Here is an 11,609-nt window from a genome sequence, read left to right on the forward strand (position 1 = left end):
GCCGGGAAGGACAACACCACGGCAGACATCCTCAGCAGAGAACGTCTAAATCCGGGAGAGTGGCAGCTGTCACCCACAGCCTTCCAGATGATGGTGGATCACTGGGGGATTCCGGACATGGATTTACTGGCGGACAAGTCCACTGCTCATGTACCCAGATACTTCAGCCGCAAGCGCGACCCGTTCTCACACGGAATCGATGCCCTGGTTCAGCCATGGCCTCCAGGGACTCTGCTATATGCCTTTCCTCCGTGGCCTCTGCTGGGCGCCATCATCCACAAGATTCAGAAACACCGGGGCCTAGTTCTTCTGGTGGCACCAGACTGGCCAAGAAGACCCTGGTACGCGGACATGAGAAGACTACTGGCAGGGGAGCCCCTTCCCCTGCCTCCTCTCCGGGACCTTCTACATCAAGGTCCCATCCTTCACGAGGATCCAGCTCAATTCTCTCTTACGGTCTGGCCATTGAGAGGGCTAGACTGAAGAAAAGAGGTTACTCGGAGCCCGTGATATATACGCTCCTCTGAGCTCGCAAGTTTTCCACATCCCTCACCTATGTAAGGATCTGGAGAATATTTGAAGCATGGTGCGACACTCATGGCACCAATCCACATTCGACCACAATCCCTGTTGTGTTGGATTTCCTGCAAGATGGACTTCAGAAGGGTCTCTCCCTCAGCTCCATCAAGGTTCAGGTGGCTGCGCTGTCTTGCTACGGTCCCAGGAGGGATGGCAAGACCATTGCCAAGCACCCAGATGTTGCTCGCTTCCTGAAAGGAGTCAAGCATATTCGTCCGCCACTGAAGTGGCCTGTGCCCTTATGGAACCTCAACCTTGTTTTGGATTTCCTCGCGGGATCCACCTTCAGACCCCTTTGGGGCCTGTCTCTCCGGTCTCTCACTTTGAAGATGGTGTTCTTGCTGGCTGTATGTTCAGCACGCCGCATCTCAGAACTACAGGCACTGTCCTGCCGTGATCCCTTTCTCAGAATCACTCCAGAGGCTATCCATCTTCGCACGGTTCCCTCCTTTGTACCTAAAATGGTTTCACAGTTTCACCTTAATCAGACTATATCCTTGCCTACCACGGCAGGTTTGAAGAAATCTGAAGAAGAGCGTTTGCAATGCCATCTCGACATAGGCAGACTGCTGCCTAGATATCTGGAATTGACACAAGAACTACGAAAGACAGACCATCTGTTCGTCCTGCACAGCGGGAGGAAGCAAGGTGAAGCGGCCTCGCGGCCCACCATCGCCCGCTGGATTAAAGAAGTTATCAGAGCAGCTTACGTGAAGGCTGGGAAGTCTCCGCCTCTACAAGTCAAGGCTCATTCTACCAGAGCACAAGCGGCATCCTGGGCAGAATCCAGGATGCTGTCGCCTGCAGAAATATGTAAAGCGGCGACATGGTCCTCCCTCCATACCTTCTCCAGATTCTACCATCTGGATGTCCAGGCCAGGGAGGACTCAGCATTTGCGAGGGCGGTACTACATGGTCCTCAGGCAGCCTCCCGCCCAGGCTGGGAGTAAAGCTTTTGTACATCCCATTCGTTCTGAGTCCATCTGGCTACACGCCAGGAAATGTTGAGATTACTTACCTGATAATCTCCTTTTCCTTAGTGTAGTCAGATGGACTCAGCATCCCGCCCAGCTGCCTGTGTACATGGGTTTCACCGATTCAAGGTAAGCCATGTCTTATGTTCCATAAGAGTGTACACTCTACCAGGTGTCAACGCCTTCCGGTTGGGAATGCTGGTGGTCTCCAGCTACTATCAATCGGTCAGGGGAATCCTGTTTCACTTTTCACTGAGCATCAGTACACACATCAATACCAGCTTTTGCAAGGAAGATTACTAAGTTGCTACGCTTCCTGTGTGGGTATATATACACCCGTGCTAACGTCAGATCAGTCTCCAACTGCTAGCACGCGGATACTATACCCATTCGTTCTGAGTCCATCTGTCTACACTAAGGAAAAGGAGATTATCAGGTAAGTAATCTCAACATTTCTGTGCAGACTTTAAGGTAAATCAGTGGTTTCAGCAGAATTTGGCTTTGGGAGGAATCCAGAGACAAGGCACTGGGAGGCAGCAGTTCTGGAACCAGTCCTTTTGAGGCCAAAAGCCAAACACAGATGGTTCTAGCCAGGGGTTCTCTGGATCCAATCTGCTCAATCAGTCGAGGCTGGTCCACTCCTCTGTGCTGGCCATAGGGGGTTGGTTGACTCTCTTCTTTGAGGAGTGGGTCAAGATCATGTCGGACCAATGGGTCCTAAGTGTGATAAGACAAGGTTACACTTTATAGAATTTGCTCGCCCACTAAAGGACTTGTTCATGGTGTCTCCTTACACCTCCGCAAACAAAAGGTGGGTGGTTCAGGAAACCATCAACTGCTTACAGATGCTGGGAGCCATCATCCCTGTACCCATAGAGGAACAGGAGACAGGAAGGTATTCCATTTATTTTGTGGTCCCAAAGAAGAAAGGGACCTTCCACCGGATATTGGATCTAAAAAAAAAAAAAGGTGAATGTGGCTCTCAAAGTTCCTTGTTTTCAGATGGAGACCCTGCATTCAGTGATTGCAGCCATGCGCAAAGAAGAGATTTTGGCCTCTAAATTTGACCAAAGCATACTTGCGCATAGCAATACGACCGGATCATCAGATATTCCTGAGGTTCATGATTCTTGGGACACATTTTCAGTTTTGCACCCTTCCCTTTGGGTTGGTGATGGCTCTGAGAACCTTCACCAAGGTGTTATGATTGTGGTGGCGGTGGCTCTCAGGAAGGAGGGCATTTAGTTCACCTGTATCTGGACGACTAGCTTATTCGAGCAAAGTCAGGTTCTTTGCATGCAAGCAGTGGCATTGGCACTGTAGCTATTAAGGTCCCTGGGTTGAGTTGTGAATCTGTCCAAAAGTCAGCTTCTTCTCAGGTGTTGGAGTTCCTGGGGGTGCGTTTTGACACCAGGATCGGGAAAGTTTCTCACCAGGGAATGCATTTACAGACTGCAGAGGCAGGTTCGCAGCTTTTTGGAGAGGGCTGTTCTCAGGGTGTGGGATTTCCTGCAGGTTCTCGGCTCCATAACTTCCACGTTGGAATTGGTTCCTTGAGCTTTTGCTCATGAGGCCTCTGCAGAGGGTGTTGCTTTCCGAGTGGGATCCATTGTGTGAGCAGTTTCATCTACCACTGCCTCTTATGGAGATGGCCAGGTCCAGTATCTCATGGTAACTTGGTTGGGATCACTTAAGCGGGGGTGTAGACTTGGAGGTTCCGAATTGGATAGTGGTCACAACCAATGCCAGTCTCTGGTTGGGGAGCTGTATGCCAGATTCAGTCGGCGCAGGGCCGGTGGTTGGCAGAAGAGGCACCGTGGTCTATCAATCACTTAGAAATGAACAGTGTGGTTTGTATTGTGTGCCTTTCTACTTCTCTTATATGGGTGGCTGGCAATAATTTTGTAGGATAATGTGACAACTGTGGCTTACATCACCTAAGAGGGGAGTAGTGGCTCAGGAGGCCCAGAAGTTAATATGCTGGGCAGAGCAACATCTGAAATTATTGGTGGCTTCTCACATAGCCGGGATCGTAAATGTACAAGCAGATTTTCTCAGTTGTCGACAGCTGGATCCTGGAGAGTGGGAGTTGACTCAGGAAGCAATGTGGCTTATCCATTGCAAGTGGGGCATGCACTTGATGGCAACTCAAAGGAACATCAAGGCTCCATGCTTCTTCAGTTGCCTTAGTACGCCCATGACCACATGGGGTTCTCCTTGATAGTGCAGTAATAATAGGAGATTTCTGTTACCCCAATATTGACTGGGTAAGTGTAACATCAGGACATGCTAGAGAGAGAAAGTTCATGGATGGAATAAATGACAGTTTTATGGAGCAATTAGTTCAGGAACAGACGAGACAGGGAGCAAGTTTAGATCTAATTCTTAGTGCAGTGCAGGATTTGGTGAGAGAGTTAACGGTGGTGGGTCCACTTGGTAATAGTGATCATAATATAACTAAATTTGAATTGATGACAGGAAAGGGACATTAAGTAAATCCACAGCTCTAGCACTAAACTTTCAAAAGGGAAACTTTGATAAAATGAGAAAAATAGCTTAAAGAACAAAACTGAAAGGTGCAGTTACAAAGGTTAAGAGTGTGCAACAGGAGTGGACATAGTTAAAAAATACCATCTTAGAAGTGCAGTCTAGATGTATTCCATGCATTAAGAAAGGTGGAAGGAAGGTTAAACATTTGCCGGCATGGATAAACCGTGAGATGAAAGAGGCTATTTTAGCCAAAAGATCTTCATTCAAAAATTGGAAGAAGGATCCTGCTGAAGAAAATAGGATAAAGTATAAGAATTGGCAAATTAAATGTAAAACATTGCTAAGACAGGCTAAGAGAAAATTTGAAAAGAAGTTTGCCATAGAAGCAACTCATAAAAACATTTTTAAATACATCTGAAGCAGAAAGTTTGTGAGGGAGTTGGTTGGACCATTAGATGTTTGAGGGGTTAAAGGGGCACTTCTGGAGGAAAGGCCATCACAGAAAGACTAAACAAATTATTTGCTTCAGTGTTTACTGACGAGGATGTTGGTGAGATACCCATTCCAGTGACTGTTTTCAAGGGTGATGATTCAGATGAACTGAACCAAATCACTGTGAACCTAGAAGATGTGGTAGGCCAGATTGACCAACGGAAGAGTAGTAAATCACCAGACCAGATCGTATACACCCCTGGGTTCTGAAAGAACTAAAAAATGAAAATTTCCTAGCATGTAGCAGATGGACTCAGGCCCAATGGGTATAGTGTACTCCGGATAGCAGTTGGAGACGGATCAGATTTCAATCTGACGTCAGCCCTAGTACATATACCCCTGCAGGAAGTGCAGCTCTTCAGTATTTTCCATCTCCATAGCAGTTAGGAACTCTATGCACGCTCGCACAGCGTTAGATTAATTTTACCAAAGAAAAACAAAATAAGAAATCTTACCTCTGCAGGCGAGCCCCGCTCTCCTGCAGTGACACCCATTGGGTCCCTCCCCCAGTTGAGAATTCCCGAGGTGATTTCCGCGATCCCTCTGAGGTAAGCCTCTGTCCGGCGGCTGACCCTCTGCAGGGACCTAGCCCCCAACATTAGGTGAGGCTGAGAGACAGCGGGTGCAAATTTGAGCGCGGCGGTGAAGGTATTTTCCCTCTTCCCCCGCAGCCAGAGACCGCCTGGAATGAGACCGGGAAGCACCGAGACAAGGTAAGGTACAAATCTATTTAAAAGTCTCCGGTCCTCTGAAGCTCGAGGAGTCGCACAGGTCGCCAGCCATTACCAGTGCCACTGGGTTGATCTGCCCTAGCAGGGCTAGACTCCAGTTAGATCCGAGGGTCCTCCCACATGGAAACCCTCCGAGATGGTCGCCGTTTTGTCCGCGTGGTCACCGTCACCATTTTGATCTGTTCACCACCCTGTCCACCGTCCTGATCCATGCGCACAGAGGCGAGCCGTGTGCACAAATACCTGGTGTGCACATCACGGGCCCAAGTACTGTGCGCACAAGTGACGCGCATAGTGACGCGCTTACTGTGCCAGGTGCACAACAGCGTGCACATCTGAGCGCGTACCAAATCTACGCGCACAACTTCGACGCACCGGAGCACATAATTATTTTATGCGCACAAGCCATGGTACCACCGGAAAAGAAACTCAAAGCTCAGGGCCTTTGTCCAGCATGCCACATTAGAGCTGCACAGCATGAGGAGGCCACAGCCCCGTGTATACAGTGTGAGGAGGCCCTCGAGGATCCAGCCCATAGCCCTCCCCAGCCGGTGCCGGGTTCCAGCCTCTCGAACAGTATGCCGGAACTAGCATCGCTCAGCTGGACCCTCCCTCAAACGGGGCTCCCCAGGGACACGGCGCCTCTTAATTTAGACCCAGCATCTATCTCCTGGGTGGAATTCTTCAAAGGTCTGCATACCTTCGTCCACATGCAACCGGACCCTCCAATAATACGGCCACAAGCTCCACCAGAGAACCTCAACATCCCGGGACCCTCTATGCCCAGGGAAGTGATTCCACAGCCCAGAAGCCCCACCTTCGGGGACATGGACAACTCCGATGATTCAGAACCCCTGGAGGAAGGGGAACTCCCTCTGGGGACAGAGCCCCACCGAACCATGAGACACTTCTTCACCAAGGACGAGCTTCCAGACCTGGTCACACACAGCTTGAAGGAGCTTGCTGTCCCGGGCACAAGTGCCTCGGGGGAACCTAAGACAAATCCCCTATTAGATGGACTCCGTCAGACCTTCCATCCTTTCCCACTATTACAAGCCATCCAGCAGCTAATTGACCTGGAATGGGATGCCCCGGAGACTATGTTCAAAGGGGGGTGTGCTCTGGCAGCCATGTACCCTCTGGACCCAGCTGCCAAAGATCTCCTGGCGTGTCAGAAAGTGGATGCCATGGTCTGCGCGGTTTCGAAGCACACTACTATCCCAGTAGAGGGAGGAGCAGCACTCAAGGATGCTCAAGACAGATGTCTGGAATCCATTCTCAAACAGTCCTTTGACATCTCCGCTATGTCTCTACACATCATGGCCTGCTGTGCAGTGGTGACACGCGCCTGCTTATCACAGACTAGGAACAACACTCCTGGGGAAGCCCTGGAACCAGCAGTATCATTCCTCACGGATCCCGCTTCTGTCCTGGTGCACACTGCAGCTAGAGGAGTGTCATCAGCCATGGCAGCCAGAAGACAACTCTGGCTCCGAAGCTGGTCGGCCGATGCATCTTCCAAAACGAGACTCAAAAGGATGGCCTTCAAGGGAACCCTCCTGTTCGGAAGCGAACTAGAGAAACTAGCCAACAAATGGAGCGAATCCTCACTGCTGCGGCTACTGGAGGACAGGAATAAGAGAAACCAGCGACCCTTCCCCCGAACTTCCAGGGGCAGAGGATCACAGTACTTCAATCCATACAGAAGCACATATCAAGCGGCCCACCCCACAGGCCGGAGCCAGTCCTTTCAGAACAAGAACAACAAAAGGGGAGCCAGCTTGGGCCCAGGCCCTAGCCGCACCCCACAATGAAAATCAGCTAACCCGTCCAAAGGAAGAAGCCATAAGAGGCAGACTTGCCCTATTCTACCAAAGATGGGTCGAGATAACTTCGGACAAAAGTGGGTGCTAGCCATCATTCAAGAGGGATATTACCTGGATTTCCACTACCTCCCTCCGCACAAGTTTGTGGAATCCCCCTGCCATGACTCTTCCAAGAGCATGGCAGTGGAAGCTCACTGACCAGATTGCTAGCCTTAGAGGCAATAATACCGGTGCCCGCACAACAAATAAATACTGGGCATATTATTACATCTATTTTATCGTTCCCAAGAAAGAAGGAATGTTCAGGCCCATCCTGGACCTCAAGTCGGGCAACCACCACCACCACCATTTTAGATAGTTACATGATAAAAACAAATTATATAAAAAACATTAAAAATTAAAAACAAACAAGTCAACAGTTATATATTAAGCTCAAAGTGAGTCGGTGACGTGGACAATGGTCGACAGGGGCTGAAGGGACTGTGTCCATTGCGACCTTAGAGTCCACTGCATGACTCTCATGGCCAGGCGGGCCATTGATGTGACCTGAACTGAGGATGCCATGTGTCCTAGAAGGATGAGAAAACAAGCAGTCGCTGAGTGTTGAGATTGCAGGTGTTGTGCCAGAGACATGAGAGTGAGGGCTCATTGTCGAGGCAGGAAAGCCTTTGCCTGTAAGGAATCCGAGTCTGCCCCAATGAACGATAAGGTTTGAGATGGGACTAAGGAGGATTTGTTGTAATTGACAAGAAATCAGAGTGAAATTAGAGTGTGTAAGGTGAGATATAGGGATGACAAAGCGGATTGCTGAGTCGGAGCCCTGATTAACCAGTCGTCCAGATAGGGGTAGACGTGGACACCTTGAGTCCTGAGGAAGGCTGCAACTATGACGAGGCATTTTGTAAATATTCGTGGTGCAGATGCTAGGCTGAATGGAAGCACTCTGTATTGATAGTGCTTGGGCCCTATGAGAAACCTCAGGAATTTGCGATGAGATGGAGTTATCGCAATATGAGTGTATGCATCCTGAAGGTCGAGAGAGCAGAGCCAGTCTCCTCTTTGAAGAAGAGGAGGCAGAGAGCCCAAGGTTACCATCTTGAACTTTTCTCTCTGGAGGTACTTGTTGAGGGCTCATAGATCCAAAATTGGACAAACGCCTCCCGATCTTTTGGGGATTAGCAAGTACAGGGAATAGAACCAGAGGCCTTGCTGAGGCGATGGTACTGGTTCTATTGCTCTGGACTGGAGTAGGAGGGAGGCCTCCTGTTCCAGGAGCAATGAATGGTCGGATGTTCTCCATGTCACTAGAGGTGGGGAATCCGGCAGGATGGAGAGAAAGTTGAGATGGTAGTCTTGAGCAATTATTGCTAGGACCCAGTGGTCCGAGGTGATTGCCAGATGTTGTTGAAATGGCACAAGCGGCCTCCCACTGGGATATTTGATAATGGAATCTGGCTGCTGCTCTCTATGCGAGAGTCAAAAACCAGAAGCAGGGCCCGGTTAGGGGGCTGTCTGTGGCTTTTGCTTTCGAGTTTGATGAGACTGTGATTTGAGGAATGGTCTTGCAGAGCGGCATCTAGCTGCTGGCGGGTAGGACTTCTTTGGTCTATAAAAAGACTTTTTAGAGTCCTTTTGGAAAGGCTGTTTAGAAGGATAATCCGAAGGAAACAAAGAGAAAGCTGTCAGAGTCTCATGATGGTCCTTTAGCTAAGCCACTGTCTTTAGAATCTGCTCACCAAAGAGATTGTCTCCTATGCAGGGGAGGTCAGACAACCGCCCTTGTACTTCTGGACGAAGGTCTGAGGACTTAAGCCAAGCTCATTGTGTTGCTGAAATAGCAGCTGCAGACACTCTGGTTGCAGTGTCAAAGATATCATAACATGATCTAATCTAAGAACATAAGAAAATGCCATACTGGGTCAGACCAAGGGTCCATCAAGCCCAGCATCCTGTCTTCAGCAGTGGCCAATCCAGGCCACAAGAACCTGGCAAGTACCCAAAAACTAAGTCTATTCCATGTAACCATTGATAATGGCAGTGGCTATTCTCTAAGTGAACTTAATAGCAGGTAATGGACTTCTCCTCCAAGAACTTATCCAATCCTTTTTTAAACACAGCTATACTAACTGCACTAACCACATTCTCTGGCAATAAATTCCAGAGTTTAATTGTGCGTTGAGTAAAAAAGAACGTTCTCCGATTAGTTTTAAATGTGCCCCATGCTAACTTCATGGAGTGCCCCCTAGTCTTTCTACTATCCGAAAGAGTAAATAACCGATTCACATCTACCCATTCTAGACCTCTCATGATTTTAAACACCTCTATCATATCCCCCCTCAGTCGTCTCTTCTCCAAGCTGAAAAGTCCTAACCTCTTTAGTCTTTCCTCATAGGGGAGTTGTTCCATTCCCCTTATCATTTTGGTAGCCCTTCTCTGTACCTTCTCCATCGCAATTATATCTTTTTTGAGATACGGCGACCAAAATTGTACACAGTATTCATGTTTGTCTTCCTCCAAACCCTTATTAAGTAGAGTGTGGAACTTTTCTGGAAGTGATTGAGGCATGGAGGTTGCCAAATCTTGTAGTTGCTTAAAAATGATTCTATTATATTGGGTCATATATAGATGGTAAGCAGCAATTCGGAGGATCAGCATTGATCCTTGAAAGACTCGGCAACCAATGGTATCCAAAAACTTCTGTTCCTTGCCAGGGAGAAAGGAAGTATGAGTTTTGGACCTTTTTGCTTTCTTATGCGCAGATTCAACCACCACAGATTGGTGATCCAATTGAGGCTTTTGAAAACCTGGGGCTGACTGCACCAAGTAGGTAGAGTCAGTTTTCCTGTGGACTGGTGCAATGGAGCCAGAGTGCTCCCAGTTCTTTTTGAGAAGGTCAAGAAGAACTTGATGGATGGGGATGGAGGTGATTTCCTTGGGCACATCCAAGAATTGAAGCAGCTCCATCATCTTATGTCTGTCGTCCTGTTCCATCAGTAACTGGAAGGGGACCAATTCAGACATGTCCTTCACAAAGTTTATGAAAGAAAGGTCCTCTGGAGGAGAACACTTCCTACTTTCAGTGGGTGAAGGTAAATCATCGGTGTCTGGAGAGGAATCAGCAGTTCAGGTATCATAAGGATCAGCACCTGTCTCTCTAGGAACTGTAGAGGGACGGGGTAGATGGATACCTGAAGGTCCCGGTTTAGGCATCTGAGGAATAACCGGAGGCACTGATGAAAGTGATGAAGGCCCCGACGCAGGCATCGATGGCATCAGTGGATGGCTTGATAGCGCCGATGGGGGTATCTGTATCGTTCTCGATAGCTGAGGCAGAACTCCCAAAGGAGGGATGCGGAACGGTGTTGCTCCACCCGATGACAAAGCAAGCGGGGAGGGCACAGGAGCCATTGGTGACCCGGGATCCACCGGAGGAAAAGCGGTAATAAGCACTTTGATCCTCGATAGCAGCGGTGCCAACGCTGCTGGAATCGGGTCGGTGCTCAGTACCGATATCGGTGCCGGGGGAAGATGCATCGCCTTGTCGATGGCCTCCTTAACCATCCGGTCCAGTTCTTCTCTGAGACCTGGAGCAAGCAGCCCCAGCTCCGGAACAGAAGAAGGAGGCAGAGGCATAGGTGGAGTCGCAGCTCCCGACGCCCTGTTGGGTGAGGATTGCCTCGGTGACCCGGTTGCCGAAAAGGTCGGTGCCTTTTCTGGACGGGGTTTCTTCGGCGGCGGCTCAGACGATGGTGAGGTCGATGGTTTCAATACCTCGATGGTCCGAGACTTTCGGTGCCGATGGCGGTTTCTCCTTCCGATCCCCTTGCTCCCGAGGGGGAGAAGAGGGTGTCGAAGGCCAAGAGGTGATCAATGCCGGGCGGTCACCGGTCGGTGGACGATGCTGGTGCGACGTTGACTGTGCCGGTTCCGATGACGTTGATGCAATGAACGGAGTCGGGGTTTGAGCACGGAAGAGAAGTTCCATCTTCTCCATTCTGGCCTTGCGACCTTTTGGTGTCATTAGGGCACATTTGGTGCAGGTCAACATATCGTGCTCTCGTCCAAGACACATTACACAGACTTTATGGGGGTCTGTAATGGACATGGTACGAGTACAGTCTGGACACTGACGTAACCCGGACGCCATGGCCATAGAAAAAAATCGAGCCGCAGTACGGTTGACGGCCAGTACGCCTCGAGGGCCAAACTCAACGGTAATCGACGGAAAACGGGTAAAAACTTACCGGACTACTGCGGACTGAAAAAAGTTAATGGAGGGACCCCTGTGGGGCAATTTAACTTTATATAATTCCGTGAGGAAAATTCCTGTCAGGAATCCTTGCAGAGCTCCTTAACCACGTGGCTACTGCTGCACGGAAAAAAGAAGACTGAAGAGGGACCCCTGCTGGCTGCAGGGTTGGTGCCATGCTGGGCATACCCAGTAGGGGCCAGTCAAAATTCTAGAAACTTTGACAAAAGTGTTCCGTGATTGGGCTCATCCTGTGATGTCACCCATA

Source organism: Rhinatrema bivittatum, chromosome 11, assembly GCF_901001135.1.
Source record: "Rhinatrema bivittatum chromosome 11, aRhiBiv1.1, whole genome shotgun sequence".
NCBI lineage: Eukaryota > Metazoa > Chordata > Amphibia > Gymnophiona > Rhinatrematidae > Rhinatrema > Rhinatrema bivittatum.